Source organism: Echiichthys vipera (genome assembly GCF_963691815.1).
Source record: "Echiichthys vipera genome assembly, chromosome: 22".
In the NCBI taxonomy this organism is placed as follows: Eukaryota; Metazoa; Chordata; class Actinopteri; order Perciformes; family Trachinidae; genus Echiichthys; species Echiichthys vipera.
The window spans coordinates 3,705,020-3,714,356 of NC_139847.1; the positions used below are offsets into that span (position 1 = coordinate 3,705,020).

The 9,337-nt window shown below is 46.0% G+C and overlaps 1 protein-coding gene across 1 annotated transcript in view; it reads right to left on the bottom strand.

The window, feature by feature from the left end:
* Positions 1-3,966: 3,966 nt before the first annotated feature.
* irs4b (insulin receptor substrate 4b) overlaps positions 3,967-9,337 on the bottom strand; it is a 20,624-nt gene continuing 15,253 nt past the window's right edge. The window contains exon 2 of the mRNA XM_083937029.1: positions 3,967-9,337. This exon is cut by the window's right edge and continues 114 nt beyond it. The gene's annotated coding sequence lies outside the window, so the exon portion shown is untranslated.

The following is a 9,337-nucleotide window of genomic DNA, read 5'->3' on the forward strand; positions in this document are numbered from 1 at the left end:
TGATGATGATGAATTGAATTGAATTCATGTGTTTCGTGTAGTGAACATTATATTTGAAATGAAGGTTTCACATCCCGATGTTCGTTGAGGTGCAAAAAGTCTCATCTCATCTTCAGCCTCTTATCCGGGGTCGGGTCGCGGGGGCAGCAGCTCCAGCAGGGGACCCCAAACTTCCCTTTCCCGGGCCACATTAACCAGCTCTAACTGGGGGATCCTGAGGCGTTCCCAGGCCAGTGTGGAGATCTAATCTCTCCACCTGGTCCTGGGTCTTCCCCGAGGCCTCCTCCCAGCTGGACGTGCCTGGAACACCTCCCTAGGGAGGCGCCCAGGGTTCATCCTTACCAGATGATCCTGAACCACCTCAACTGGCTCCTTTCAACGCAAAGGAGCAGCGGCTCTACTCCGAGTTCCTCACGGATGCTGAACTTCTCCCCCTCTCTCTAAGGGAGACTCCAGCCCCCCTCCTGAGAAAACAAATTTCGGCCGCTTGTACCCGAGACCTGGTTCTTTGGGTCCTGACCCAGCTTTCATGACCACAGGTGAGGGTAGGAACCAAGACTGACCGGTAGATCCAGAGCTTTGCCTTCCTCACGCAAAATCAGTTGGAGGCTAGTGACGGTGACGTTAGAGTCATGCGTTAGCTTGCGTTAGCTCGCCACTTCCGTCCATTGCATTTATGCTTCAATATAATATGAAGACAGTTTTCATTTGTGAAGATCTCGTTGAACTAAATGTGTGTTTTATTTTCAGCTATAATCCAAAAGTCCCCTGATAGAGCCCCACCCCCCTATCGTGGGGCAGCCCTTTGAGTCAGTCAGGGAGAGGTCACATTAAAGACCCAGACACAGGAGAGGCCTAATCAAGCACCTCAGTGAGAACACCTGCTGATGTGTCACTCATCCAGCAGACAGACAGGGAGGGAGCAGCATTAGCACCCGTTTGTGTCGTGTTTCTGATGAATGTGAGTCCAATGTTCTCTTTTCTTTTATAACTCCTGAGAAATTTGACTCTTTAGCTGCTAAATGATACGTTCAGACACCAGCTTTTAGCCCTCGTTGTTAGCTCTGTCTGCTGTTCGGTGCTGAGCAGATGCACTGGGTTTCATCCGAACAGCTACTAGAACACGTCCAATACCACATATATTTGCCTTAAATGACATCGGTTACATCTCTTGTGTCTCAGCGCTGCAGATTTTTAGGTTGACTCCGGGTTCGGGCCACAAAAAACACATGAAATGAAAAAGTAAATGCACGAGAAACGATTGGTATCATGCAAACACTTTATTTTATTTACAGGGAGTTCTCCTCAAAGCAATTTCAGTCAAAAGCAACTGGACTTGGTTATTTGTGTAGGAAGACGTTTCACCTCTCATCCAAGAGGCTTCATCAGTTCATGTACGCATCTGACCAGGCTGGGACTGGACCAGGACCAGGCTGGGACTGGACCAGGACCGGGACCAGGACCTGGGACTGGTCCAACCTGGTGAAACGTCTTCCTGACAAATAACCAAGTCCAGTTGCTTTTGACTGAAACTGCTTTGAGGACAACGACGACCTGGACACATGAGAACTTTCACCGGCTTACAGCGAGTTTCTGTATTTCTATCTGGGTGCGATCAGAGGACATGAAATGTTTATAAAATAACTTAATGAACACATGAGTTTTGCAGGTCAGTGTGAAACCAGGGTCGCTGTCTGTGTATTGACTCTGAGGTGGAAACCAGAAAAACAAAGTTGCGTCTCTCTCTCCCCTCTCCTCTCCACTGACCTTTGATATTGTTTTGACAGTCGGACTTTGAGACGCCGGGGCCGGTCACCTGAGCTGGATCAACACTGTGTCATTGTCCGTCGACCACCACCGCGCTGCCAAAAAGAGCCCGAGGAATGAGGAAGTACGTGCTCTCTACTCGTTGACACCCGTGTTTTTAACAAAGGGGCCCAAGGGTCAGGACACACTTACGCCATGATCGATTCAGTGGAAGGAAACAAAGGCGGCGTGCAGTCGCGTGGGTCGACTTCACTCATTCACGACGCGTCAGGGTTTCATTGAGCGGGTTTAATGTGTATCAGAGTTTACAACAGGGCACTAAAACAATCCCCGTCCTCTGTGATTTACCCCAGATAACACGAGGCCTCCACGTGAACGCTGAGTGGAATCAAACAAGGACCAGATGGTGAAAATAGACCTTTTTATTTTTACAGTAACTTACAAACGGCCTGATGTGATTATTGACTTTGTCACAACAGCAGGAAATTAGCTTTCCCTCCTGGTTCTGGTGCTAATGTCTTAGCAACTAGCATTACTTAGCATACAGACTGATACAATGGTACAATGAGTACAGCTGCACTTTTTTTTTTAACGTTTTTACGGCGAGAAATCACCAAAAAATGACGTAATTGAACACGAAGATCTGAAAATGCGGAGAAATTAAAGTGGAAATCAGGCGTAAAATCATCCCGTGGTCTTTTTCCGCACTCAAAAACATTTTTCGTGTATCAACTATTAACGGAGAAATCCTGGAGGGACGCTAACAGCCGGAAGTGGCTAACAGTGATTAGCTCGGGGCAGTACGGTGAAGGCATTCAAAGGTCCTTTTTTAACCACTAATGCTGCTGAAAATAACAGCAAACCTCTGCAGCAGCATGAGAAGAGTCCCTACACACACAACAAAGCAGCAACAGCGTAGTTAGAGAACCCAGAGTTTATTAAAAGAGTGTTTTAAAGACTTACCTACTGGCCCCTGTACCAGCTCCTCTCATAGTAAAGTATTAGTAATTTCTAGTGAATGCCCAAATATTAAATTGGTATTTAAGTGTAATTCCGGCGTGAAATCATCCCGTGGTCTTTTTCGGCACTTATATACATCAAATAAGCCGTCGAGACAGTTTTTGTGTGTTTAAACTATTAGCAGAGAAATCCTGGAGAGTCGCTAACAGCCGGAAGTGGCTAACAGTGATTAGCTCGGGACAGTACGGTGTGTCTGTAACTTATATACATTAATTGCATGTATATAGGTCCTGTCTGTGCATGTGTGTGTGTTTCGGACCTGTGTGTGTGTGTGTGTGTGTCTAACCTGAATAATAACAGAGTGAAAACATTGAATTTCCCCTTGCGGGACTAATAAAGTAATAATTCTTCTTGTTGGCAAGGAACTCTTCGTCACGACTAAAGCGCTCCGACAAACGTCCAAAGTCAAAGACTTCCCTCTGAGATGCAGCGGAGGAACGTTAGAAGTGTAAAGTAAAATAAAATAAAATGGGAATATTTCAGTAAAACAGCTCAGATTCGTCTCACCTCATCTTCAACCTCTTATCCGGGGTCGGGTCTCGGGGGCAGCAGCTTTAGCAGGGGACCCCAAACTTCCCTTTCCCGGGCCACATTAACCAGCTCTAACTGGGGGATCCTGAGGCGTTCCCAGGCCAGTGTGGAGATCTAATCTCTCCACCTGGTCCTGGGTCTTCCCCGAGGCCTCCTCCCAGCTGGACGTGCCTGGAACACCTCCCTAGGGAGGCGCCCAGGGTTCATCCTTACTAGATGATCCTGAACCACCTCAACTGGCTCCTTTCAACGCAAAGGAGCAGCGGCTCTACTCCGAGTTCCTCACGGATGCTGAACTTCTCCCCCTCTCTCTAAGGGAGACTCCAGCCCCCCTCCTGAGGAAACACATTTCACACGCTTGGACCTGGACCTGGTTCTTTGGGTCCTGACCCAGCTTTCATGACCACAGGTGAGGGTAGGAACCAGGACTGAGCGGTAGATCCAGAGCTTTGCCTTCCTCAGCTCTCTTTTCGTCACAACGGTGCGGTAGAGCGACTGCAGCACCGCCCCCGCTGCTCCGATACTTAAGTAAATGTTATTTTCCACCTGGATGATGGGACGTCACACACACACACACACACGCTCATAAATGAAGACAGCTGAGACGGCGGCGGTTACATGAACACATTTTTATTGCAATAGCTCTATCGAAAGCAAAAAAGTCTTGATAAATATAAACACTATGCCGATGCTCAAATCGCCTCCGAGCGCCCCTCCTGTCCCCCCGTTTCCCTCCACGAGGAAAAACAAGAGAGAAAGAAAGAAGGAAGTAGAACCAAAACAAACAAAAAAAAGGGGGAGGGGCCCCCGCCGAGGCGCCGGTCCGAACATGAAAAAAGCGACAACTTGAGTTTTCCGTATGTACAGAAGGAGGATTTCCATTTCCCGCCTTTTTTCTTTTCCACTCTTTTTTCCGTATACAGGACGTACGTCGCTGAAAAATAATGCACATACGAAGGGAACGCACCTCCACGGTATTTTTTATTTTCCTGTAAAGCTAATAAACGACAGCGTTCAACTCGGGAACTAAGAACACAGGTAAGGGGGGGAGGGCGGGAGATGGGATCCGCCTCCCACTACCCCCTACCCTCCCCCTCTCCGCGCATCCTCCCCCGTAATCCTCGGAAAAACTAGGGACCCGCGCCCGACAGCAGGCTAACGAACATCTTCATGTCCACCTGTTCACTGTACTACACAGCAGCAAATAAACTGTAATATCGTTACAAAAAAATAAACATCAGGCAGAGGTTGAAACCCATTTTCTTTATACAAATAACTGCAAAAGTCGCCGATGTACTCTTAAAAAAAATACCACCCTCGTAATCGATTTGCTTCCAGAGGAAACGAGGTCGCCCCGACGCGACAAAACAACCAAAAATAAGATGATCACCCCCCCCCCCCCCACCCCCTCTGTAAACTAAGAATACAAAATAAACCCAAAGTTCAGGAGGGGGAAAGGGAAACAAACGTTTGCATAATGATGCCGTACCCTAAGTCGTCTCTGCGAGGATTAGATATATTTTATATATAAATAAACGTTAAAGTCTTCGTTCCCGAAGGGACGAGGGAACAAACCCAAAAAACAGCTGATTTTCCATAACGTCGAGGACAGTTTTGAGGTTGAATTGTTGCCAAAATGAACAGAAACGTGAGTTCAGTTGTGACGAAGAGGAGGTGTGAAGGTCAACATGAAGGCGAAGGACACGAACGGCGTTTATCCTCTTTTGTTTTTTGAATAATTCTTCAAATAAATTAAGGATTCTTCCCAAAAAACGCCCCCGAATTTGTCGTTTTTGTTGCAAAGAAAAGGATAAATCGGAAAGCGAAATGTCGCAGTTGCAGATTAAACGCAAAAGGAGTTTCAAAATAAAAGCGCCTGAATGTTCTCATCATTTTTGTGGGCGTGTGAGACATTAGCGTGGCGTTCACTTTAAAAGCAGAGCATTTAAAACGCGGATCGCCCTTCCGTAGAGGGTCCAAAGTGGCGTTTCCGTACAGACGCCGTTAGCTTGGACCTCCGCGCTCTGAGCCGCACAGACATTAAAACATAAATAAGAGAATCGATTTCTTTATTCTGTCGATTTGTTTTGAAATTTGGAAAAAATGTGGGTTGAACTCTGAACTGGTTTAAAAGATAAAGCGACGCATCGTCTGCAAATTTGATTAAAATATTCAGTTTTCTTCTCAAATTTTTGAAGAGTTTCTGGTTTTTAACTATTTTAAATGACTTTAAATTGAAAATCTTTAAGTTTTTATTGGACAAAACAAGAAAAGGCTTGGAAATGTGAGTTTTCTGACACGTTTTAGACTCAACAATCAATCTATTCAATGACCAAACTGTCTAATAATGCGTATAATCTCTAGATGAAGCCCAACTGGAAGAATGTAAACATGTAAACGTGAGATATGGCACGAAAATCATCTTGTAGAAAGGTTCATTGGGTGCACATGCTACGACTTTAGCACACAACAGGAACAAAAACACATCAAGGGTTGTTCTTAGAGTGAGAGAGAGGTTAAGGTTTAACCCTTAAACTCCCCAAAGAAGAATTGCACGCACAAAATTATATACTGGGCAAAGAGTTTCAGTGCCTCTGCTGAAATCACATTTTCCTTTGTTTTGCAACAGATTTTAACAACAATGAAAACGGATTTTTGCAAGTAATGACTGTTTAGTTCACTTAATATAAAAAAATACGTGTTTCGAAAGTTGTTTTCTAGGTTTTTAACTTCTATAAAGCGTGTTAGACTGTGGCATGTGCACCTCCAGGGCTGCAACTAAGGATTTTTCATAAATGTTGGGTCCATAAAATGTCAGAAAACCATGAAAAATGTCTTTTAAATGTTTTGATTTGTCCTAAACCCCAAAGATATTCAGTTTAATATGATAAATATACCAGAGATAAGCAGGAAAACTCCATAATTGAGGCTGAAACGGCGTTTTCCGCTTCATTTTTGAATGAAAAACGACTTTAAACGAATATCACACGAGTTCTTTTTCTGTCTCAATGAAGCACCAGATGTGAGACGTGAGATCGCTGCGTCTGTGCGGTTGAGAGGGCGCCGGGTAAGCTGTCAATCACACCTGATCTCCACCGTTAGATGTGACGTCGCCGTTGCTGCACAACAAAAAACAACCTCCTGGAAACCAAACGCTAATAATTATTTAAAGACGTCTCCGCTCAGTCACTCAGCATCCCTGAAGGACGCGTCCCACGGTGAGAGTGGCAGGTTTTCATCCGTCCAAAGGAATTAAAAACAAAAAGAGTGGGAGGATTTAAAAAAAAGCACCAGAACAGGGCGAAGATGGCGTTAGATGAGTGAACACTGTGGGCTCTGTTAGCTGTCAGTCTCTGTGTTTAAGCACAGCTGCGTGGGTTCATAGTCACGGGAGAGTAGAAACGCTAAATACGGGCATATCAGTCTGTTAAAGAGGCAGCGAGCGCCGCGCTGTGATTGATTCATGTGTTCACTGTGTGTGTTCACTGTGTGTGTGTGTGTGTTTGTGTGTGTGTGTGTGTGTGTGTGTGTGAGGTTGCAGCCGGGCAAGTATGACCAGCGTGCTGCACCTGGGGCTGGAGCTCGGGTTACCGGAGACGTCTTTGCGTCACCCGGAGCCAGTGACGAACGCCCCAGCATGCATGTATATATATTTATATATATGAAATATGTGTGTGCGTCAATGAGTGCCGCTGACAAAGAGCGCTGAACTAAATAAGGCTGCATGACTACTGCATGTGTAATGAGAGCAGGCACGGGAGACGCCGCATGACCGTGACATGCGTCCGCGTGACGTAGACGCCGCGGCCGTACAGTGTACGCGCTTCAGCTGCAGCTATTTCCTGTGTGTGTGTGTGTGTGTGCATTCGATCGTGTGTTTGCATCACCGGTGTCAACGTCTGTACTTTGTGCTTTTACCTTTCACAGCGTTATGTGCGTGTGTCTCTGTCTGTGTGTGTGTGTGTGTCTCTGTCTGTGTGTGTGTGTGTGTCTCTGTCTGTGTGTGTGTGTGTGTGTGTGTGTGTGTGTGTTGTTCTCCCTTACTAACCTGAACTGTGCTACAGAGCCTTTGAGGTAAAAACTGAACAAACTCCTGCTTGGAGCGAGCGGCGGGGCAGGACCGACCACGGCAGTAGAGTACACAAAACCTCTGCCACCTTCTTTCTAAGCTGGGAAGAATGTTAGCTTAGCTTAGCATAGCATAGCGTAGCTTAGCCTTGAAAGGGGGGGGACAGCTAGCCTGCTTCTGTCCAAACGCAACATAATCGGCGTCTCTGAATCTCCCTAATTAACACGTTCTATCTCCTTTGGGCGAGCTGTTTCCCCGTGTTTCGAGTCTTTATGCTAAGCTAAGCTAAGCTAAGCTAAGCTAAGCTAGGCTGCTTCCCGCCCCGCTGAGTACCATCGCTGCCATGACAGCAAACAAAGAAATGTACCGGAATATATCTGAACCTATTGCGACAAATAAATAATAAAAATGTGCTACAGACTATGAGGAGAGTGACGCTTCTAAAGGTTTCCCAGCGCGTTAGCACACCGCGATAAACCCGTACCGGCATCTATTGAGACGATGCAGGTGCCGTTGTTCCGCGGGGGTCTGAACGGCACGCGAAAATCCAAAAGGGAACAAAGCACAGTACCTTTGCAATGCCGCTTGTTGCCGCGAGCTCGTACCACTTAAAGGGATATTTCGAAGTGCGGTTGTACGACGTCTTTATCCAGTCAGTGTTTCACCTGCGGTAGAAGTTACGCAACGTACCGCTGTGGACGAGGAAGCAGCTAAACTGATATAGCCACCTAAAAAAAAAAATCTATCAGTCAAGTGTATGCTGTATTTAGAACATCTTCACTGTTTTACCGTACTGTAAGACCGCTGTTTGTTGATTTTCAAAGCCACCAGACTCCACTGACAAAACCGCTAATTTCACTTCACACAACACCGGAGCTGCTGATCGACCGCCGACCTCGATCTGTTAGTTTGCGTTATTGTGCGACTTCGGGGACTCAAAACCAGCACTAGAAGCCACAAGGTAACACGACAAACTAACAGATTGAGGCCGCGGTAATTTTGTGTTATTGTTGCACGGAAAAGGAATAAATCGGAAAGCAAAAATGTCGCTGTAGCAGATAAAACACAGAGTTTCCCAAAAAAAACGCCTAAATGTTCTCGTCATTTTTGTTGGCTCATTGTTCAGAGTGGACGTGTAAGACAGTTAAAAAGCAGAGCATTTAAAACGTGGACCTGTCCTCCCGTAGAGGCGTTCCCGTACAGACACAACTAGCGTGCTAACAGACAGAGGCGGCGGTAGACCCGCAGCTCCCTGTGCTCTGTGCGGTCAAATGGCTGATTTTGTCAGTGGAGTCTTGTGGCTTAAGGAGAGCGTAGAACAATGTCAGTTTGTGGTGAGAATACGCTAAATATGCCGTCAACTTACACTGATATAGAACTTTTTAGGTGTCTAAAATACATGTTTAGCTGCTGCGCTCATCCACAGCACAGGTCCTTCATACAACCTCACTTTAAAACACCCCAACCTCCATTTAAGGGGGAAATGCATAAAAACAAAAAGACACATTCTCTACAACGACGTAATAACTGTATGGTACCGTGTGGAGGGAGGATTATGCATTGGGGGGAAAAAAAGATACTTTAAATTCAACATAAGTTTCCACGTTTTGTACCGTAATGCCTTTGCGAAGTATTCCAGCCTCCCTTTTTTTTTTTAATACCGTACGGAGAATCAGAACCATCTGATACTGGCGTTCTGTTCACGCCCCTCCCCCCCTCAACCAAAGTTCACTGACCGATGTGTGTTTGAGAAGAAAAAAAAAAGCTGCGCACACTCGCAGCGTCGATTGTGAGAGGAGGGGGGGATGATTTAAAAGATATGCATATAAAAAAAAAAGATGAAATACACTTAGAAGAAACTGCAAGCGTTCTGTCATCTGTTGTGTTGTTGTTGTTGTTTTCTGCAGCCAGACGGGAGCGGCTCCTCGGTCTGGGTGATGAGGTCAGAGG